Here is a 24,486-nt window from a genome sequence, read left to right on the forward strand (position 1 = left end):
TCTGAAAGGTTTCTCAACTGAGAAACAAATTTCTAAGGGAATTTTTTAACCACATTCACACATTAGTACACACAGAAGCCACTATACTATAGAGAAACAGACTATGTCTTGTGCTGGCAACAGAAATTGTCAATGTCATCCACAAGGTATTTGTGTAGAAACCATGAAAATGTAAATACGGAGTTCTACACACTTGCACCATTCTCCCAGAAAACCTTTGAAGCTCATGTAAATGACTACTTGCATGGCACAGCTGAGCATCTGACACAAGACTAGTGGAGCTTAGAAACAAAGTTTATATTAATTTTAATTTCAATGAAAAACTGAAAAAATATAATTATATTACTGTTATTTACTATTGTAATATGTGTGTGTATGTGTGTGTAGCTGCTTGTATTATAAATGCTAATTATGTTCCCCCAAACTGCTCACATGAGTGTATGCATGTACAACACTGAGGGATGCTGCCCCAGTTGGTTCTGATTGGTAAATAAAGATGCTGACAGCCAATGGCAGGCCAGGGAAGACAGAGGTAGGACTTTTAAGAGTCCAGGGCTAGGGACAGATAAGAGAAGGAAGAGGGAGATATGCCATGAAGGGAGAAGGAGAAGAAAGATACCATGCTCCAGAAGGTGTGGGACAGAGAACATTGCCACCATATAACAGCCTGGGAAGAATGACACCAGGATGGACCCGTGACTGAGTCTAAGGCAACAAAAATGGAATATAGATTTTAGTAAGTAATAACTTGGGGATATTGGAGGAGGTAGATTATCTAGGTGAGTGCTAGGAAGTTGTCCAGTATTGAGCTGATTAGGGCATATCAAAATATAAAGACTGTGTGTGTCTTTCGTTTGGGAACACTAAGCATTGAGGTGGGTAGCAGGAACCTGCCACTGGGATTCATCAAATTATTTAATTCTACATGTGTGATATCTATTTTTATTAGAAGCGATAATGGGAATATAATAATATCCAGATTCAGATATCATGTTATTAAATTATTTAAGCCTTTGAAAACCTTTTGGAATGGAGCTACCCAGTCATTTAAGTATATCTGAGTGGTGTCTATGATATTTCTGGTGAATATTTCTCTCTAGAAGAAAGTGAGAGTAGGTGAAAAACAATAGCAGCAGCAATTGAAACAATAAACCAGCGGGTAATGGTAAAATGTGAGAACTCTGGAAAATTTAGGGTTACACATAGGTTTTCTATAATTGTGATGAATTACCTCTTAAGTCAAGCAGATGAAGGAGGGGTTTATTTTAGCATATGGTTTTGGGGGAATACATTCCATCATGGTAGGAGAGGTATGGGGAAGGGATGTGAGGCAATGGTCACATTGCATTCATAGTCAGGAAGCAGGGACATATAAATGCTGGTTCATCTGGCTTCTTCTTTTTCCTTTCTCATTCATTCTAGACCTTCAGCCTATTGAATTGTACTATTCATTTTTAAGGTAGATCTTCTCTGCTCAATGAAACTTTCAGGAAATTCTCTCAAAAGCATAGACAAAGCTTTGCCTCCTAGATAGTTTTGAATCCAATCAAGTTGACAAAAATGATTATCACCACAAGTCTACCACCTGTTAACTTGATACCCCAACACACCACTTTAATTTATAATATTCTTCTCTGTGCCTCATGAACTTATGGTCATCTCATAATATAAAATGCTTCCATTTTAGTTTCAAAAACCTCTGTTTCCTTTTTAAACAGTTTCCATAACTATTTAGAAGGCCAATGTATAACATCTCACCTGAGGATAAAAACAAACTTCTTAGTTATGTGAGCTCCAATAACAAAAAGTAAAAACGTATGCTGCACACTTCTGATCTATACTGGCGCAGAACAAATATTTTCATTCTAAAAGATAAGAATGTAGAATAGGAAGAAAAGATTAAGCCAAAGCAAAACTGAAACTGAACAGGGCAAACACCAAATCCTGAAGCTCCATGTCCAGTGTCTGTAGCTTCTGATGCCATCATCTGGGATCCAACAGCCTTGAGTATTCCCAGCTCTCCAGGTCTTCTGACTCTCTCTCACACAGCCTCTGTCTTATGTTCTTCTATTGCTCAGATGTGGATTTCTTCAGCTGTACCATAATCTTAGCCTCTCCTGGATGTTTAGGTTCCTACTGTATCTTATACCCCATCATCACCACTCCACACAATGAAATTTCAGAGCCTGCTTTCAGGGAGTCAACCCTTATCACACATCACTTGGCAGTGGTGCAAGTCTCCAGGACCTCTCATTCTTGTATTTTGCATTGTTATAAAACAAGGCTCACATGGGCTATGTTGACACTTTCTGTTACCCGTTCAATATGAAGTCTGTTTTATTTCTACTAGAGCTTTAGTGGCTTCTGTGTGTCTGGTGTCTGAACTTGATAAATCATTTCCAAGGAGGTTTTCTCCATCTGAGAACACTTTGATGTCCTTCTTATCATTTCAAGTCAATTTGCATTTTTACAAATTGGAGCCGTCAGAGGGTTAGATTTTATCAACACACAATAACTTTAATAATTACACCTGTCTTTCCAAACACACCTTCTCTGCATCTTCAAACTTTCCCATACCCCTTTCACATATAAATGTATATCTTCATGTTTTTCTGTTCTATTTTCTATTCTTTTACTGTAGGCCTGGATAAGAGTAATGAGCAGTAACTATCCCATAGACTGTGTGCTTCTCTTTGAAATTTCTTCTGCCAAGTGATGTAGTCTATTGCTTTTGAATTTATCTTCATTAGCATTTTTAGGAGATAGGTAGAATGTAGACGAATTCTTTGCATGTATATAACACAAGTGGGTTCTAACTTAACTGGAAACCCACCTACATTCCCAGTAAAGTCTATTTTTATTTATTCCCTGAGATCTCATGAGCCCTAGTCTCAGTTGTTTACATTTTCTTGTAATTCTGGTCCCACAAGGAGGATTCACTAAGCTTTGTTTATAAAATTCTTAGATTTTTTTTTTCATCTCATAGTTTCAAACTTTTTTACATATCTCCTCCAAACCAGATCTTAAGCCCTATGAATTACATGGCCAGATTTATCAAAAAAAAAATCAACAGCCCCACTCCTGGTACCAACTTTCTGTGTTAGTTACTGTGACAAAATGCCCGAAAAGGGCAATCTAAAGAAGTAATAGTTTATTTTGGCTCCTTAGTTTCAAAGAAGGGATGCTGGTGGAAGTGTGGGGTAGCTGATAACATTGCATTCATAGTTAGTAAGGGCTTTGATCATCAACTGACTTCTTCCTTTCTCAGTCCTTATTAAGTACATATCCATAAGAGGTGGGCACTCGGATTCATTGTAGGTCTTCCCTCCTCATGAACTTCATAAGACCTTCCCTCAAGGCCAAGCCACCAGTATGCACCTTAGGTGAGTCCTAAGGCAATTAAGTTGGCAATGAAGACTAACCATCATGTGTGATATCTCAAGCTAGAATCTTGTACAATGTGATAAAACCTAGAGAATCAGCTTAGAGTACATGCTAAACACCGAATGCACGATCATGGAGAAACATTTGTGCATCCATGTTCACAGCAGTTTATTTACTGTAACCAAAAGCTCAAATGTTCCACGTGAGAAAAGTGGGTAAATAACATGCAGTACGTAGGTACAGTAAACAGTATTCAACCTTCAGAAGGAAAGAAAGTCTAGTGTATAACATGGATAAAACTTAGAGGCACTAGGAAATAAGCTAATCACAAATACATAAATAAAGCATTTCATGCATGCACAAAAATTTCATAATGAATTAGCTCATCTTGTACACATAAACACCTTATATTTTTTCTGGATTTTATTTTTAAAGGTTTATTTATGTATTTTTATCTATATTGGTTATCTGTTTGTATGTATGTATCTACATGTATGTTATCTGTTTGCACACCAGAAGAGGGTGTTTCATGGTTCTGAGCCACCATCTAGATGCTGGGAAAGAACTCAGGACCTTGTCTGGGAGAACATCTCTCCATCTCTACTAATATATTTTTTTATTTGACAGAGGAAAACAAATGTGTATTCCTCCATCAATTATTGTTTGACTCAACAGATATGAAGACTCAATGTTGTCAAATTACAGAAAAAGAAAAAAAGAACAAGGAGATGGTTAGTGCATGAAAGCACTTGTTGTGAAGAAAGAGGACATGAATATTAATCCACCCTTCACACAAGGTTGAGAGTGCCTATAACCCAGCATTAAGGGCAATGAGAGATGGATCTATCCCATGAGCTCATTGGCCAGCCAGCCTAGCTGGCTCAGCAAGCTTCAAGTTCATTTAGGAGAACCCCTCTCTGAAGAGCACAGTGGAGGTTGATAGACACCTGAGGTCTTTCTCTGCTGCATGCATATTTATAAGAACCTACACCTGAAAACTCACATACAATTAACTTATACACACACACACACACATACACACACACAAGAATTGTGTTTTGTTGGAGCACAGGGAGGGGGTATTGAGGAATTACAGATTATAGGTAAAGTTCAGATCTGGGCAGTCCTATAGAGAGATGGCAGTGATGATAGTGCAATTTAGATGTATTTAATGAGCTCACCTATCTAAATGTTACAGTTTCAACAATAAGTCTGTGTACTTTATGATACATTTAAATATAAATATAGACTAAAATTCTTACAGACAACATATCTATATCATTGCAGTAAGATTTAGTACCACGAGAGCCACTGAAGCATATTAGAGTTAATGTAATTAGTATTTGCTTATCTGCCCTTCCTGGCTAGTCACTATAGAATGGCTAGGACATTAGGTGAGAAAATAACCAATAAAAACAAGAAACATTGCATTATATGAGGTCAAAGTTGAATATGATGTATTTTTTGTTTATCAGTGGTACAGAAAGGTATATATTTTTAGAGAATATACACTGAATATCTCTAGGGTCTCCCAAGGACTCTGTGGACATGGATCTGTCCCCATGATGGGCACCACCCCGCTAGAGTTTTATAAGGGCTTTGTAATGTGGATCTGTCTCCACAATGTGCACCTCCTCCACTTTAGAGTCTCTCATTTCTCTCTCAGAAAGGCTAAGCCTCTTTAGCATTTTCCCAGCTGCCACTGACATTATAACCTCACTTCAGGGGTGAGCAGGCTTCAAGTGCTTTATGTCTCCAGAGAGTCTCATGGGTTCTCTGCTGCCCTGAAATCCTCTTATCTGTGGGTACTCCCCGTAAAATAACAGGACAATTTACGTGATTGATTTCTGTATCACTCAGCTCCAATGACAGACATTCACTTTAAAAGGTTTTAAGTTATGCATTATACAAATATATCATTTACTGTTGATTAAAATGTTTGTGGTCATGTGTATTTTTTTTTAAAGTTAGGCATCTGTTTCTTGGTTAGAAACACAACCTCACTTTTATCGCTGTGGGAGAATCAGTTATAACTTAAGACTTCTGTAGAGGAAACCAAAGGATCATGGGTATTCTATTTCTGTGGGCACTTTTCAGCCTTTGTTTGTGTACATCACGCTTTTAATTAATCCAGAATGCATCTTTACCTTGAATGCTCCATGCCCAGGTTCTGTCAGAAGAAAGTGTATTAGGTACCCCAAGACATCATTATATTGTTTTAAATACATTATAATATGGAGTGAGATGCAAATACATACAAGATGTACTTTGATTCATTTTCCTTATTAACGTCAACAAGTCCAGCACAGTTTTCTTCAGAACTATTTGGTTCCCTGCTGTCTTGAAAGGATTGTTTAGCCTGATAAAGTACATTTTTGAATTTATATGCTTTATTTTTATTGCTTTATTTTTATTTCTTAGTTATAATTTTAGACAAGGTCTTGCTATGTAGCCCAGGTTTGCCTCTTACTTGCATTTTCTCTTTGTCAGTTTCTCAAGTGCTAGAATGACTGCTGCGATCCAGGTCTGGTAAGAAACTTTATTTATTTTTTTTTTTTTTTGGTTTTTCGAGACAGGGTTTCTCTGTGTAGCCCTGGCTGTCCTGGCACTCACTTTGTAGACCAGGCTGGCCTCGAACTCAGAAATCCGCCTGCCTCTGCCTCCCGAGTGCTGGGATTAAAGGCGTGCGCCACCACGCCCGGCTAGAAACTTTATTTTTGTTTGAGTTACATCTCACTTTAATTGGAAATTCCTTGGAGGTTTTACTTATTTTTTTATTTCTTTTAACAGACTACTTAATTTAAAATTAAAGCTCCAAGTAATTTTGGTTAGTATAAATTAAGAAACTTCATTTCATTTTCTGAGGACAAGGACTGGATACATGATACTCAAGTGTCCACACAGGCAACACTGTCTTCGTTAGGTAATGAAGCACATGACGCCATGGTGAAATCTCTCCTGCTGTAGCTGAAGACATTTTTCTGCTGCCACCTAAACAAATCATGGTGCAAATCTCAAGGGATTGCAAATCCGTTCTGCTCTGCACACCACAGTAGCAATCCAAGTCAGATGCCAGGCTTGTGTGTATGTTTGTGTGTTTTGGGGGTGGTCTTCACAAAGATGCTTTTATAGTCAACTGTGTGGCAGCACACGGCAATTCCTCCCACATTAATTACTTATCATTTCATATTTGTTCAATTTGAATAAACACATTCTTTAAATCCATTGCTGTGTAGTAAAATTTAATGTATTTACAAAAAATTCTCTGAACAGCTGTGCCATTATCCAGTCTCTACCATAAATTAGACTGGCTGGAAAAGGAAGTTTGTTTAAAATTTAGATTCTCCATGACTTTTTGAACAAACATTTCAAGTATAAGTCTTCTATCTTGAGGGTAGGAATATGTATCTAAGAGGCTCTACTTTAATCAACAATAAATACTGTCCTCAAGCTATAAAACCCACAGATAGCTGGCATTTTTTTTTAAAAAAAATGAGATATGTTATAGCAGTTCAGAAAAATGGTTCATGAAGAAAGCAGCTTGAACAAAGCAAGTCTTTGGCAATGGATTGCCATGAGTTACTAAAGCAGAAAACTGGTGTCTTAGTGCTAGAAGGTGACTAAACCGGAGAGTGTGTTTACATCATTCTTGGCTACTTGGGTTGGATATAAGTAAAAACCAATCCACTTATGTATTTCATCAGAGCTGAGAGCTTGAGTTAGGTTAGCTGTGGTTCATAGTCTGGCTTTAAGTTCTAACTTAGTGACCTTGACTTACCCAGATTTGCTAAGTGCTGAGGGTACCTATGCTTTGATAAATATTACTTTAGAGCCACGAGCACAACAGTCAACTTTCCTGGCATAAATATTTCCATGAAGGCTAACAATGCTACCTTAATTACCTTGGTGTGTGAAGGGTCAGAGGGAGGATCATAATCGGTTCTCTTCAGATGATGTATCAAGGAATCCAAGCCACACCCTTACTGAGCAACCATTGGTCATTGATAGCTGCCAGGGAAGGGAGAATCACACTTTTTTGATTATGTGGCCACTGGTAGATTTTTCATGCAACAGGGGATGGCCTCACTCCCATGCACACATGGGTACGAGTGAGCTATTAGAAAACAAGAGGTCATGCAGTTGGGAAGGGGCTCTGTTGAGGCAAACTTGAGGGAGTTAAAGAGAGATGGGTATGATCAGGTTTCATATGTGTGACATTCTCAAGATTACAGAGAAATAAGCAATAGCATGTATGTTAGGGTAATAAGTATTTTCAAATTTGATGCTAAGGAATCTTATTAACATAATGGTTTTAAAAGAGAGAATGAAACACAAAAAGGATTCCAAAACACTGAAAGTCAAACATAAAAGTGGGCTTTAAAAAAATTATAGTTTACTCAGAAGTCTGTGTATGGCTAGCTCCGAGGGCTCATGTCAGTCAACCTAGGCCTAGCTAGTTATTCTTTGTGTTTGTTCCTAAGGGCTTAACTTTTGATATTCTGTAGGAATCCTAGAAATCACTATAAACCAAGGATAGCATATAGGAAGATCACATCAAAGGTGAAGGTGTTTGAAAATTTGCATTCTTCAAATAATGTATAAGAAACAAAACATGCTTTCACATGTCAGTGACAGATTTTATGCACTATTTGTCTACTTATTTTTGTTGTTATTTTTAGTATTATTTTTCTCCTTGTAACATTTTTTTTATCGATTCTTTGGGAGTTTCAGGTCTTGCATACCATCACAATCTCTTCCCAGTCCTTCCATGTCTGCCACCCTGTTGTGACCTCCCCTCCTCCAAAAAAAGTAAAAAGTAAAAATAAGAAGAAAAACCAAGTCTGCTTTGTGTTGTATATATTCACTGGAGTATGGTCAAATTGTCAGTGCCCTGCCCCTTAGATAGAGCTCCCACACTTTTGCCAAAACCCATCTATTGTGGAGAGCTAACTTCAGCATCCCTGTTACACTTTTTAAGAGTTCTCTTTAGTGGTTTCTTGTTTAGGTTGTTACTCATGGGGATGTGGTGGGATGGGGGTAGGGATCATCACAAAAGCCTTCCAACTCAACTGTGCTTCTGCAGTCATTGATATCACAGCAAAATTAACCTTCTTGCTCTTTACAGTCAACAGGTATGCAGATTATGGGCCTTCACACACCATGATCACAGTCCCCTGCTGTAGTAGGGTCTGAGGACCCAGACAAGGCCTTCAGAGATTGGCCAGATCATGGCCTCCACATGGCCTCCACATGGCCTCGAGTGGCAGAACAGGCCATCTGCATCAATATGGACCTTGGTGGCAGCATAGATTCTGAACATCTCATGGCTTCAGGCTGCAGCACAGACCACAGGCATCTTCAGAATCCTTGGTGGAAACATGAGCCATAGACAACATCTGGTCTCCCAGCAGGGCTTGGCTGGGTGGGGCAGGGTAGTCACTGCTCTTCCTGGGTTGCCCAGCTGCTGTCTCTTCTGCTCCCTCTACTTAATTTTCAAATCCAGAATGTCTATGTATTCAGTGTGTGCCAGTGTTTCAAATTGGAATGATTATTGTCATATTGGAACCTTCCCAAGGAGCACAAAAGCCAAGTCTAAAGTCAGCAACGAGGAGCTGAGCTCGCAAAGCACATGTTCCAGAATGTGCTAGCTATGTCACAGTACATAAGTGTCGCCTTTTGGATAGACAAAAATACAACACTTCATTATACTTTAAGAAATTATGTGAATGAATAAACCATGTCTAACTACATTGATGGTCTAATGCTATCAGTGAAGAGCCTGCAGTTTCATCTCAGCTGTGGCTCCATTCTCTGGGCCTCCAGTACTGCTCTTTACTTAATAGTAAACTGGATTTGAAAGGTAAGCAGATGTCATCCCTGCATCTTAGCAAACCTGTGGCATTGCTTTGTCCAAACTATAATTCCTGAGAAGCTTTGCACACCTAAATTCCTCTTAGTATTTTATGCCATGTTGTCCTTTAATATCAAGAACACCACAACACTGAAACAAGCAGATATTTTTGACAGAACTATTACTTACTCAGTAGATTTTTTATGTAAAATAAACATGATGTTTTTCCTCTATTCCTGATGAAAGAGCTGGATTAGTGAAAAAGTTGGGGCAACTAGATGAATAATCGCATAAAGTACTTGACTCTTTTATTTTGTCCATGTATTCTTACAATACCACATATCCAAATTTAGCTTTGGCTTTTGTGTCTATGTTGTAAGAATAGGTTTTGTGATTTCAAAGCTGGTGTCAAGGGACATGCACATGCTTTGAGTTGCTTTTCGAAAACTGCAGCGAATAATACCAATTTATATTATTCTTGTAAAATTTATTTCTGGCTTAGGCAAAATAGTATCTCAAATGAAAGCACTGCCCGGTTTGCAATCAGAATGCAGACAAGCTCTGAGAATATCTCACAGCTAAATTTTAAATTACACTTGTTTATTTGTTTATGTACATGTAGGCACTCATGCTACGGTGTATGAGTGGAGATCAACAGATGATTTTCAAAAGTCAAGACTCTCTTTCTATCTTTGGTTCTTAGGGATTGAACTCAGACTATTGGACCTAGTGACAAATGCCTTTAACCCTGATCTATCAGACCTTACAGCTGATGTCTGTATGTGTGTGCATGTGTGTGTGTTACATGTGTGTGCGTGTGTACATGCATGTGTGCATGTATTCATAGTGCACGGATGTGAGTTTATGGGTTCTTACACCTGTGTATAGGCATGATGAGGCCAGAGAAGGCTATCAGGTATCTTCCTCAGTCATTCTCCATCTTTTCTTGAGACAACATCTTTCACCGAACTGTTAGCTGTGTATTTTATCTAGGACTCCTGGCCAGCAAGCTCCAGGGATCTACCTGCTCATCTGCCACTCGCTGCCTTGCTGGTGTCATAGGCACATGTGGCCATGACTGGTGTGGGGACTCTATCTCAGGTCCTCATGCTTGCAGAGCAAACACTCTTACCCACTGAGCCATGTCCCCCAGCACATAAAATTGAACTTTTATCCCACAGCCTTAGCGACATGGGTTATGATAAACTTAGTTTAGGCACCATTAACCAAAAGCTTTGGAACATAATTCAGTCTGTTAAATAATGAAATTTGAACCATGTAAGGGTTGCTGTGTGTTGACCACATCGACAAAGCAGGTCATTTGAATTAAGCAATGATGCAAACAATAGCCAAAAATGGAAACTACCTTCGGAATGAGCTAGCCAGCTGCTTGGATTACTCTCCTATAAGCTTGACCTGGATATACAGCTTCATAAGCATGAAAAAGTCATCATCTCTGGTCCTAGAAAATAACTCCCTATGAGGAGTAACTTCCTAATGCTGGTCAAACACTTTGTTCTGTGAAAATTTAAATCTAATATAAAAAGTAAATTTATTCTCTTTTTAGTTATATGGATATCTTCTCTCTTTCTGTCTCTGTCTCTCTGTGTCTGTCTGTCTGTCTGTCTGTCTCTATGTGTATAGGTGTGTAGGTTTGTAGCATACACATGAGGGCACAGGTGGGTGGTGGTGGGAGTCATAGGAGGATGCTTTGTTTCCTGAGGATGCTGGGAACTAATCACTATTTTTCTCAAGAGCAATTTTTTCTTCACCACTGAACCATTTACCCAGCCCCAAATTCTTTAAACAATGATCTAAACAGCAAAGCAAAAATGAGGTATTTTTTTTTGTGTGTGTGTGTATTCCTCTCTAATAGGTGCTAGTTTTGCAAAACCACAGGTGGTTTTTTTTTTTCCTATAGTTTTTTTTTCCTGTATATTTTGGTTTCCCTTCTTATTAGTGAAATAAGGTAGGGGTATGTTGAACATGATTAGGGCCAAATTCTTCTCTTCCTCAGTGGAGAGACAGATCCAGCAGTACATACAGAGGGCACAGCCTCATCTGCAAAGCAGAATGCAGATTCTGAGGAGAACGGGTGGAACATGGCCTCTGCGACGGTCAGAAAGAGGAAGGTCACTGACAATCAGGGCACTTCAGAATCTAGAGGTACGTCCATCACACCACTGTCACACACTTACTGTGCAGATACTCATGGTAAAACTGACAAGATGACTGTGTCGCTCTTGGAAAGCTGTGCCATCTTTACCAGGACAGATTCCCTGGAACACGCCCTTGAGAAGTCAGTGCCCATACTTGGGCGTGTCCTGTACATCTCTCTTTGAACCAAACTTTGTGCTTAAGGTCTATGTCAAAACTGTCCTCAAACTGGAAATTCACGCTAAAATAGACCGTTTTCAAGGAGCATGAGTTATGTTTAAATGACAAGATATTTTCAATTTTCCCACTGGCAAGCTTGGCTCTGTTCCTTAGTTATTCTTGATTTCATTTCATCCTGGACACCAGGCAGGTTGGCATACTATAATCACATGGGGCTAGTTACCTCCATTAGTAAGAGGAGTTTTCTCAGTGCCCTACTGATTCCTGTCTCCCAACAAAGATGTGTTCGTCTTAAAAATGACTTCTACTTCTGGAGAAAATTTGTGAAGAAGGAGTCCACCCCTGACACGGTGAATGATATTCTGCTATACTTACAAAGAGGAACATAACTGTCATTAGATAGTCTTCAACCAGCAATTGGTGTTAGGCAGAGCTTGGGGAATTCTTCTGAAGAGGAGGGATGACAGACTGAAGGAGCCAGAGGGGTCAAGGACACCACAAGAAAAGCTACAGAACCAACTAACCTGGCCCATACCGGTCCCTCAGAATTTGAGCCAGCCACTAGGGCTCCTACATAAGACTGACCTAAGCACATATGTAACAGTTGTGCAGCTTGGTCTTTATGTGAGACTCATAACAGTGAGAGCAGGGGCTCTTTGTGACTCTATTGATTTCCTTTGAGACTTTTTGCTAGTACTGGGCTGCCTCTTCTAGTCTCAATAGGATTCAATGCATCCAGTTTTACTGCAACTTGCTATGCCAAGGCTGGTTGATATCCATGGGAGGCCTCCCATTTTCTAAAGAGAAAGAGAGGAGGAGTGGATGGGGCAGGGGACTGGGTGGAGAACAGGGAGGGGAAACTGTGATAAAAACATAAAGTAAACAAGCTAATTAACTAATTAAGAAAGAAGTTAAATACTTTGTGAGGAATGGTTAGGATGGTGTTGCCACAAAAGTCAAGATTGAAGTCTGAGCTCTCTTGAGCCCGTCTTTAAGTTAGTGTATCACCTTGATCACAGGGAACTTTTAAATCCGTGATTACAGAAGGAACTTAATGAGGCATCTGGAACAATGCTTTGGCTAATTAACGTTCTTCCTTTCTGTAGTTTCTTTCATGAAGAAGCAAGTAGGACAGCTTCCATGTAATGTTAGAAAAAGGTACACACAGCCTTCCCTCAAGGGCAAGAACAAAGGAGATTACAGCTCTGAAAGTCCAGGCACATCCTTGAATTCATACATACATACATGTATGTGTGTGTGTGTTTATGTGTATGCATGTGTGTTTATGTATGTATGTGTGTATATATACATGTATGTGTGTACACATATGTATGTATGTATATTTATTTTTATATACTTTGTATGCATTATTGGGCTTCAAGAGGCAGAAAGAAGACAATGTGAATAAGTTTTAAAAGGGATGCTAAAAGAGAAATTCTGTTGCCAAAATTTCCTAATGGATGCTACATTTAGGTAGAGGTGACAAGGAATCCCGGAACTCTATTTGCTTTCAGATGAGAGTGCAGACTTTGTCTTCTATAACCAGAGTAGATTATTGAAATATGTATATTTCACACCTGAGAACACCCCCCCCCTCACAGACACACAGTAGGAAGAAGAGTATTAGAAATAACTTATCTTTACATTGGCAGCTCTCAACTACTACAGGGATAAGAAAGACAGCTGTTGAAATTTGTGGAGGGGTGGAGACAGGTATGTAAGTGAAATTGACATGCTCCAGGATTGTTCTCAGATCCGTACCTAGTGGGCTCCAATGTCTAACAGGAATGCTTGCTCAGTGAATGAAATTTATCTTCCCCCAAGATTTTACATGAAAAGACAAATGAAAAGACAAATATGGAAAATATGGAAATATAAAAGCTTATTTTGTATTAGTTAGCAAATATTGACTCCATAATGTATGCAAATGCATTGACCCAAGTAACATCTACCTCTAGAAATATGAGGAGTTTATATTCTATAATCATTGATAACACATTAACAATTTCTCCCAGATACAAAGATTTTCTAAGTTAAATAGCTAATATAATTTTGAAAAAACATCTCTCACACAAATGGTTTTCAGAAAAAACAACTGAGATTCATGTCTGAGAAAATAAGCTGGTTAACAATCATGACAATATCCTTATTTTTAAGTAGCTGATTGTAAGACTTTCTCTTTGTTATGTAATGAAAAATTAACATTCCATCTCATTTTCTTTTGAATGGAAAGACATAATGACAGGGATATAATTGATTGATGTGAAAGCTAAAATAAAATCTAAGTCTATTAACTTATTAACTTATTTTAAATTAATTTAATATTGATCAAGTCAAGGATCACAAATGATAAATTTTTATGTGAAAACTTGACTGTGAAGTTACAGCCACATTTTAGAAGTTGGAAATAAAAGCAAAAAATGGAGCTGAAGCTAATTAAGTGAAATCTTACCCGATACTCCTTTCTGTTCTCTTTTCTTCTCTATTTTCCCTGAAATGAGAAGAGAAGTTACCGACTAGGGTCGTGAGGATATGATACTATAATGAAGATGAAAAGTCAGTGTATGATAATGTCAGAGCAGAGCCACTCTCTCTCAGCCATGCCCTGAGTGTTTTAATAATGAGTGCTCATAATTGACAAGGAGAAAAAATGCTTTCAAGCCACCTTTAAAAAATAAAATTATAAGCATGTAAGAACTATTCTGTGGGGTTTTAACAATCTGTTATCAAGAAGGCCATTTTGATAGCAGGACCATTCAGAAACAACAATGGTTGGTTCCAACTGGGGAACCAGGGAATTTAGATTATCAGGTTTACAGTTCCGTATAAATTCCCTCCTGAATAGCAGGCCTGAAATCTCATTTAAAAATGGGTGGCTGCTCGCTAATAGCCCTGCCACTATTGCACTATGCCACTGGTAGCTATATAGTGTAGCACGTAGGGTCTAGCACTGAGTAAGGTTATTGATAAAAGATCGTTTCCTAACAATAAGCCTAAATGGTAATAATTCCTATTTAAAGCATTAGGGAGGAAAGCTAAATAAAGTAAGACCAACAAAGATCAGGACAGCTGAAACAAGGATTGACCAACTAGGAATAGAGTAGTCTAAGTATACCACACAGTTCATCCAGAGGAATGTTTACAGCTTGCTTTAGGGATATAACCTCCAATATTAGTATATAGAATTTATCTAGTAGGTAATGAGTGAACTGGATTATGGTTAGTGAGAATGAAAAGTAGTGGCTGGCAGAGGTGATGAGAGTCAAAACAGAGGCCTGAGGTTTACAAAAGGTGAGGTGAAAGGGATGTAGCAAGATCAAGTTTACTCAGATAACTTGAGGCATGTGGTGATGCTCTTGGGAAAGTTATAGGGTAAAGAAATGAGGGATTTTAGGTGAATTTACTGATTTTAAAGTGTTATGGAAATAGGAGGCTTAGCAAAGATAAAAATTGAGATTGTAGATGGAGGATATGGTGATGTTCTGCAGATGGTTGAAGTGAAGAATTAAACCGAATGTAAAGGCAGATGATACAGCTCACTCACATTTACATGGTGTCTTTGTGGGAGGAGCTAGAAAGTAAGGGAGCAATGAGGAAGCCGAGGGTGAGGATGCCATTTCTCACTCACGGAGCTCTGCAGCTTATAAGTGGTCTGATGGAGCAAGAGCTCTAACTGACACAAGCCAGTGTTAATGCTAATGTATGGAACACTTCTCCAGGCTTCAAGGCTCAGGTAAGGAGCTGTACCCCAGCCTAATGGTGTGAAAGGACACCAAAGTGGAGGCGAAAGCACTGCCTTAGCCTGGGTAAATGAGAGCCATCCCCTCCCACATTCACTTTCTTGTCACCTAGCAACATTTTATGGCTGGAACGTTATCAAGGAGTTATGTAACACATCAAAGCTATATGTAAAGTTTATCCAACGGATTCTTCAAGCCCTAAATGTCTTTAAAAATGCTAAAATACAAGTCTCCCCTCCTCCATAAGCATGCATTGGAGAATTGCTTTAATTGGCACCCTGATTAATCATTTTCATTTGGGCTATTTTCAGGTCTCAATTTATTTCAATGATTCAAACAGATAAATAGCATGAACAGTCCATTTAAAGGCCTCATTTATTACCAAGCGAGGCATATGTTTCCTTTTGCAAGTTTTCTACAGTCACCTCACACTACTTTGTTAAACACTTAGGATTGCTAGGTGCCTCAGATGTTTTCATGAACTTTAAAATATTTTATGCAAACCCTGACTTAGCAAAGTGTCTGTAGAATGCACGGCTCTGGGGCATCTTTAACTTCTATTAGAATGACGTTTTATGAGTCTCAAGTTGAAGGTGAATGTGTTTAAGCCGTCATGGCATCCTCAGTGGCCCATATCTTCCATCCTTTTGACACCCCATTCCCTTTAAATCTCTGTCACCACTGAATTAGACAGACTTGTAAACAAGGTTTTGTGGAAATGGTGGGAGGGTGATCTTCAAGATTGGTTATAAAACACTCAATTGCCATCTTTCTATCTCTTGAAACTCTTCCTCTTGGGAAAGCCAGATAATGTATGTAAGGATAACTACACAGTCCATGGAAAGATCCACATGGCATCAAACTAAGGTCTTCTGTTAATATCCAATGAACTCACATCAGCAACCATCAGAATCCCAGAGGCACAAACAATATAGTCATTAGCCATAGTCAGGAACTTAGATGACTCTGGTTCATGTAAGTTCATGGGCCCATGGTGTTAGATTCTGAATGAATAATGTCTCTTATGAGTTTCTATATTTGAACAGTTCCCCAGTGGATGGTGCTGTCTGTGAAGGTTATTGAACCTTTAGGGAACGGAGCTTTGTTCTTAGAATCATTGTCAGTGGAAGGCATGGGGGTGGAGAGGGGGTTAAATCTTTATTGTCTGGCCCCTCTTCCTCTTCTCCTCCTCTGAAATGGGCCAGGCTCATGCTCATTCTGCCATACCTTCTCTACCATGACAGACCATGGCTTCTCTGCAACAGTCAACTAAAATAAACATTTTCTCACTCAAACTGCTCCATGTCAGGGTATTTTATCCTAGCAAAAGAAATGAGTTCATAGACAAAGTCAGCTGTTCACAAGATACCCACAGATACTTGTAAAATAGTAAAAGTTTATCATTGTTTTGACCCGGAAAGTTGTTATGAATATGCTCAAAGCTGGTGTCAGTTTGCCATGTGAGTTAATATAACCAAAGTGATGCTAGATCTGGGCAGTTCTCTTCTTTAAAGTGAGGGACCAGAAGCTGCATCTTTTCAATGCTATGGAAGTGAAATGAGCCTTGTAAGTGGACAAAATTCTTGTGAGATATTGTGATCCAGTGTTTCAGAAAGGAGTTAAAAAACACATTTGAAGGTTTTACTGAGACGTTAAACAATTTTTGCTCCTGGGTTATACAAAAGAGCTTTGTAAGTGGAGATACCCATATAAATGTTACTTAATGATTCTCTCCTGCTAGCAGGTCTATCACAGGGGACAGCAGTTAGATTTGTACTTTTAGTTGTATACACACTAAACTTTAAATTACAAAGATAAAGTACCTAAGACAAATTATATTGGCCAAGGCACGCTAGCCTATGTGCTTGTACAGAGACGACATGCTGTCTTTTCAGTCTCTTTATCTTGCTCTGTGTGGATGATGTAATCTTGGGCTCTCTCAACTCTGGTTTCCAGAGCAAGAAATTAGTCTACAACCTATATCTTATGATCCAAATTGTACCTAGGTTTCAAGCCTAGCGGAAATCCCAGGCTGTGGCTTCAGTTGCAGCGTATTTTCCATCCATCATGGGTGATTATCCTATTCTCCAAAGCCATTTCGTCCTGGCGCCTCCTACTCAGATGTCTGAACACAAACCTCAGCCTCTCCAGTTGCTCCCTTTCCTCAGCCACCACACTCTTTCTCTTTAAAGCCTTCCACTATCCTCCTCTCTCACTGCTATCACTGCAGTCATGAACTTGATCTACTTTCCTGAGATCACCTGATCTACATGAAGAAATCCTTAACTGATTTTACTGTCTGCTCTGTTCTTGTTCCTCTCTGCTGAGGATTAAAGTCCATGTCCCTTAGAAAGACATTTGTGACTGGATGATTTTGCCACCACTTGCTTCCTCCCTCCCTCCATTAAGTACCATTCATAGGACTCATTTGTAAGATGTTACCCCTCCCACAAGCGCTTCCTGGAATGATCTGCCTTATAATTCCTGCCTTTCAAATTCTAAGGGGTGAATTCTCATTGACCCCTTAGAGCACAGTGCATGTAATAGTTCTATGAAGCCCCTTCCTCTTGAGGCTCCCCTAGCTGTTTGCTTATATCACAAGCTCTAAGTCCAGTGCCTGGCTGATGCTTAGATGTAATGAGACATATTTTGCCCCCCTGATGCCTCCTACTATGCCTTGAAGACCACTGCCTGGGAAGACACTGGTATCCAGGGAGCCCCGTAAGACCCCCACCCCCACCGAAACACTAGAGAACATGAAGCTGATTTTAGTACTGCTCAGATTTAGCAAACACACAATCAGAATATAGCTCTTAGAGGGTATTTATATTACAACTGACAACCTAGAAAACTATTATATTAGAAAAGTGGGTGATAAAGTAACAGAGAGGCTTTCAGAATAATGAGCAGGCATTCTGTCCTACTTACGCTTTATTTTATAACATTCTAGTTTAAAAGCAGCAAACTATGCTTTGCATCTTATTTCTGTGTAAACCTAGATGCAGTTTTCCACCTGTGAGGAATAAAAATGGATCATCAGCTCATAAAAATTGAATTTGCTGGGTAAAACATTTCTCTTATATGAGAAAATGTACTTAATTGAACATTAAAATTTCAAATTTTATGACTACTTATGTATACCGATCTTTGATGCCATTCAAAGCCTTTGCATTTGTCTTGTTACACAGAGAAACATCAAATACATATCAATTTACCAGGGCTTTTGTATAGAAGTCTCTTAATCACAGTTGACTATTTGTGATATGCTAGAGCCACAGGCAAATACTGCCACATAGAGTGTGTCACCAATAATGAACAGGGGGGACCTCAGTGACTGTCATCACTCTTAAGGAAAAGAGTTATTTGATGGCATTTGCAGATGACACATATGCACACACAAGCATACATATAGTCACACATATGTGTGCATACAGGGGAGAATGTGCCCATGTATGCAATAATTTCCTGCTCAAATGCACTCTCCATCCAAAGTGTGTTCTCTCTCCTATCCTTCCTGCTTCCATCTGTGTACTATAAAGTCTGTCGTGGAATCTGATCAGCCTTCCCTCACTGCACTACCAATTTCTCAGGAGTCAGTTCTGAGTTTGCATTCACTCTAAGCCATTTTATCTTCCCTGCTCTGAGGGGCATTATTAATCACATCCTGTTGCTAGGATACCTGAGAGTGTTCATTTATGTCCAATGTTTCTCTGGCAAAATGCACTATGAAGAAGGCATAGACTCACAACAAGGAAAACTACTGTGTATATGCTACTTGTTTTAAGGAAGGGTGTGTGTGTGTGTGTTTGTGTGTGTGTGTGTGAATGTGTGTGTGTGTGAATGTGTGTGTGTGTGTGTGTGTGTTTGTGTGTGTGTGAATGTATGTGTGTGTGTTTGTGTGTGCATTTGCATGTTTTAGGGGGTAATAACCTCCAGATGACAAAATGCTAATTATTTTGGCCTTAGAATGGCAATTATGTTTCACACACTATAATGGGAAACTGGCAATATTTTTGTAGAATCTGTTGTCCATATGTACTTCTGAGCTTAGACAAAGTCAAAGGAAGTGGGGTTTTAATCCCATTTATCTGACAGAAATTTGGGGAGGGGAGAGGGTCTGAGATTTACTTATTTCAAATGCTTTCACTCATGGTCAACATGCCTAGGTTAAAGTGCTAGGTGATTTATAAGAACTAACTGTAAAACCCCAGTCACCACTATTGTCGTAACAATTGTCCTGCTTTATCTACAAGAAAGAATATGTATTTGGGTCATCAGAGTTAAAAGCATTTCCATCATTATTTTAAAGTAATTTCAACTTTTTTGAGGGGTTGAGTGTCAGTGTATGAAGATTTGCTCAGCTCAACATCTTGTCTCTCTCCACAGGAACAGCACAGATTAGCAGAAGGAATGTGGACTCTGAAGTTATGTGACTGACTTGCCTCTTAGCTGCAGTCCTGGGGAAAAATGCAGTGTCTTCTTACACATCTCTTTTCATGCTCTCATGACGGTGAGAGATACCTATACATATACATGAGTGTGTGTATTTGGAAGACATTTATTTACTATCTAATTATCACTAACTTTTCTTACTCTGATTTTTCAAGAGAGAGAGAGAGAGAGAGAGAGAGAGAGAGAGAGAGAGAGAGAGAGAGAGAGAGAGAGAGAGAGAGAGAGAGATCACCAGGGGTAAGAGTCTTGTCTAGCAAGCACGAAACGCTCTGGGTGGGGTTCATCCTCAACAATGCACAAACTGGGCAGTGTGGCACATCTGCAATCCCAGAACTTGGGGACTATGGCAGAGAAATGATAAGTTCAAGTCCATCTTGGCTATATAAAAAGTTTGAAAGAACAGCCTGGAATATATGAGACCCTGTCTCAAAAACAGTAAAACAAAACCACAATATCCACAAAGCAATTGAACTTTGCTTCAGTTCCGTTTCTCAGTGATCTCAGGAAAGGGCTTTTATTACAGTCATGTTAAGAATAGCAGTTAATGTTCTGAGCCAGCGACAGTGTGCCTATTCTCGCTGTCAGTGTGTTATATGGATTCTCTCGCTTTATCCTCACTGCATCACAGGGCTTTCAGGTACTGTAACTATTTTCAGTATAAAAGCCAACCTGAGTCTTGAAGAGTTTTAACTTCACCAAGGCACCATACTACTAAAATCACACATGAATAAGTGGGGTACAAAGTATGGATGAGGTGAAAACCCTGGAGGAAGCAAGGGCTGACATATTCTCAAGCCACAGAAAGCCAGTTTTGAGAGTTGGCTACATGAATCCCTTTTCCTTTTCGTTTTAAATCTCTGCAAATTTTTTAGCAACTTGCTGTTCTTTGGATGAATAACTGCTAATTATTTGTCCCAGAGCTAAGCATAATGCTTTAGGAGTACAATTTCATAAAAGACCTTTAGATTCTGGGGTTATGTAGTGTCTACTGAATACCTAGTGTTTTATGGACATTGAAATATATTTAATGAAATCATCCCAATAACCTCTTGGGTAAATTGTTATCTTTTTCCAGTGTTGAATTTGGGTTCCGAATCTTTTTGTAACATGTAGTGTGTTCAAGTTAGTGGATGGTGGTGTTGAAATACGGGCCCAGTGATTTTTCTCCCTTGCTTGAGGTAATTAGAAAATCTTTTAGAGCAGTGAAGAGCTTGAACCTATAGCTCTAGCACCTACTCATCATTAGGCATTGGGTACATCACTTAATTACTCTAGGCTAGAATATGTCCCTCTAGAAATAGGGGTAATGTGATCCTCCTTCACTGAATCATTATAAGGGTTAAGTCCTAAGTGTATCATATAGCAAAGTTTATGACATTCTTACCTCCATACCCAGAGAACAGTGTATCTGTAGAAGTTCCTCTATATAGGCATTCCATGGCAGCTGCTGTCTAGTAACAGATGATTCTCAACACAATCAAAGCCAATGGCTGCATCTATCTTAAATAGTATGAAGTTTGGTCTTTACTTTGTAGACAGGGTCTCACTCTGTAGCTCAAGATAGCTTGGAAATCACAGTATAGGCTAGGCTGGCTTCAAACTGAGCATTCTCACTCGAGCCTCTCAGGTAGCCTGACGTTGTGATATAAGTAGGTACTCCAGATAAATATGGTCACCATTCAAGTCACCACAGTAAGTCTCATTTAGAGTGAACTGCCGGTACAGTAGCTCATGGTGCAGAAGTGAAGAGAGATCTTCTCCCAGGAACTCGATCCTCATACTATGTTTAAGCGAATGGTTGGAACTTGAACCTACAGTAGACTTTCTTAGGATTCTACGGTCTCTTCATTCGAATAGTTAATAATCTCAAAAGAAATTTTTCTCACATGGATATGAAAGTCTGTTAAGTAATATATTGCAAGGGTGGGAACAGAGCGGCTTAACTGGGCCAATTTAAATACAGTTGGTCCAAAATTATTTGGGAATTTTAGCAATTGCATAGCTTCTGTTTGGTGAATAGCACCAAAAGGCCACAGGCTTTGTTTCAGTATTTATGGTTGGATACATGTTGCTGTTGCAGTGGCTCTGGCTTCAGCACCCACCAATCCTGAGTCTCTGGATGGTGGCAGATCCTCACTGCCCTCCTGCAGCTTTGGATAAATGCCACTTGTTCTACTGTCTGCTTATTTGGTTAGTTGATACGTTGCTAGGATGCATCGGCAAAGAGAGACTTTATGAGCACAGTGAATGCTGAGAGTTCCAGACAGTGTATACTGAGATACAAAAACTGGCTCTTCAGAAACATATCGATACAGATAGATCTGGGCCTCTGAGGCTGACCATCTGCCTTGGCAGAAGAGATGCTCCATCTGTACTCCCCAGCCCTAGGGTCTGCCATCCGTCATAGTGTGGAGAAAAAATCATAATGTGAAATACATGAAGATTTTTCCTAGGCTGACTCCTCTGCCAGGAAATGGCAAAATTCTGTATGAGGAACATTTGTTTCAGGTTGTCTTGGAGATCCTCAAGTGTAGAATTTCTTCCCACTTAGATCCATCTGACAAGCACATAATTAATGTGACAAGCTACTGTCCCTTTCAGATTCCCTAGCACTGGCCTGGGTAAGGTAAATCCTCGACTAATGCCTTTGCTATTCAGAATCTCATTCTGAGCTAGTCATTTCTTGGCAGAGAAGACTTTTGGAAGACCTTTAGATGTTGAAGTCAGATTGGCAAAAGCAAACAGCCAGCAACTGCCAGGTCTTAAATAACACTGCAAAATGGGAACACGGGTTCTAATAGCACAAGCTCCAGCCTCTGACAAAAGCAGAGATGGCATGTGTACCTTCTTCTCTGCAATAAACATGTTTGACTAAATGACTCATGAATAATCCATTTTATAGAACAGGGTAGTATAAGTGTTTTTGGCGAATTCACTATATAAAAGGCACAAGAGTGAATTGTTTTATAAAATAAAGATAGTTTATACCAATACATTTATTCTTTCTTTAGCTACAATAAAAAAGGTTATACACAAAAGGCAGGAGTTGAATTATCTTTCTTTCTAGTCTATCCCTTTATCCAGTACCATGTTAAATAGTAGACTTTGGCAGAAATTACTCTTGGTTGATATCTTAGTCCTTATGGGCTGAGACCTTAAGGATTAGGTAGCCTTTTCCCTGGTGGCTCATACTTTTAATCCCAGCACTTGGGAGGCAGAGGCAGGTGCATTTCTGAGTTCAAGGCTAGCCTGGTCTAAAGAATGAGTTCCAGGATAACCAGGGCTGTACAGAGAATTGGGCTGTTTGGGGACCACTGTACTATGAGAGGACTCAAGTTAGATATTCATGACTTCCATGCTGGGGAGCTCCTACACTGTACGTTGACTAACGACGCAATGTTCCAGCCATTTAAGGCAGGTCCAAAATGCACAAATCAAGAAAGGATTTGCTGTTTTTGATGTGTTGTTCAAATGTATGAAAAGCTTGCTGTATCTGGGCACTATTGCAAGGATGTAGAAGCATTTAAAAGGGAAGCCTACTGGGAGGATTTAGGCCATTGCAAATATACCTTTGAAGGAAACAGTGTGGTATTGAATTATCAAAAGATAGTGCACTTAGATCCTTATCCCTTCTAAAGTAGTTTGCTAAATATGCCCAGAGTTTTAGCATCTACACATGTCTTTTGATCATAAAGGAATAAATCTTTTTTTTTTCTGTTTTTTTGAGACAGGGTTTCACTGTATAGTGCTGGCTGTCCTGGAACTCTGTAGACCTGGCTGACCTCTAACTCAGAAATCCACCTGCCTCTACCTCCCAAGTACTTGATAAAGGCATGCACCACCACTGCCCATCAAGGAATAAATCTTAATATGAGGAATGAAATGAAAAGGCTGTCTACATAGGTTAACATATTTTCAGTTTGTAAAGTGTTAAATGGTATGGGCAGATAGTAAAGTTCTCAGTCCATGAGCATAAGAACCTGAGTTTGGGTCACCAGTACCCACATAAAAATCCCCATCCAATGGCTCACCTCTGTTATGCCAGAGTTGGAAAAACCGACAGGAAGCTCACTGGGGTTTGCTGGCTAGCCAATCTAGTTAAATGAATGAAGTTCCTGGTTCAGTGAGAGACATTGTCTAAAAACCTGAGATGAGAGGTCAGTTAATAAGACACCTAATATCCACCTCTGTTCTACGTGTACACACGTACACAACAGCATCATAATAGTACCTATGTCTAAGTTGACAGGCAGAACTAGAGTTGCAAAAGGGCTTCTTCAGTCCTTTAGAACTTATAACCACGGGCTGAGATCTACATCTGAGACAAGAGAATTCACGCACTCATCTAGGCATCAAAAGCAGCACCACTGACAGTGTTAACTGTATTGCAAAGACCTAATAGCAAATATTAGCAACTAATTAAAATTAAATTCAGTTTCCCTGGGTTGACTTACTATTAAGAGATGAATTATTGGAATCTATATTAAATTAAGTTTTGCTATTAGTTAGTGCTAATTTTATGTATGAGACAACAAAATGGATCATGTCATCATTTGAGGTAATGATGCAGCGTCAGAAGCTAAGCTTCCTATGTTCATGGCAGCCTTATTTATAATAGCCAGAAGCTGGAAAGAACCCAGATGCCCCTCATCAGAGGAATGGATACAGAAATTATGGTACATTTACACAATGGAGTACTACTCAGCTATTAAAAAGAATGAA

The 24,486-nt window shown here is 39.2% G+C and overlaps 1 protein-coding gene across 1 annotated transcript in view; it reads right to left on the reverse strand.

Moving 5' to 3' along the window:
• Window positions 1–24,486, reverse strand: part of Chst9 (carbohydrate sulfotransferase 9) — a 273,378-nt gene that overhangs the window by 128,485 nt on the left and 120,407 nt on the right. The window contains exon 3 of the mRNA XM_021150961.2: window positions 14,025–14,063. The gene's annotated coding sequence lies outside the window, so the exon portion shown is untranslated. The remainder of the gene's footprint in view (window positions 1–14,024; window positions 14,064–24,486) is intronic.

Source organism: Mus caroli, chromosome 18 (genome assembly GCF_900094665.2).
Source record: "Mus caroli chromosome 18, CAROLI_EIJ_v1.1, whole genome shotgun sequence".
In the NCBI taxonomy this organism is placed as follows: domain Eukaryota; kingdom Metazoa; phylum Chordata; class Mammalia; order Rodentia; family Muridae; genus Mus; species Mus caroli.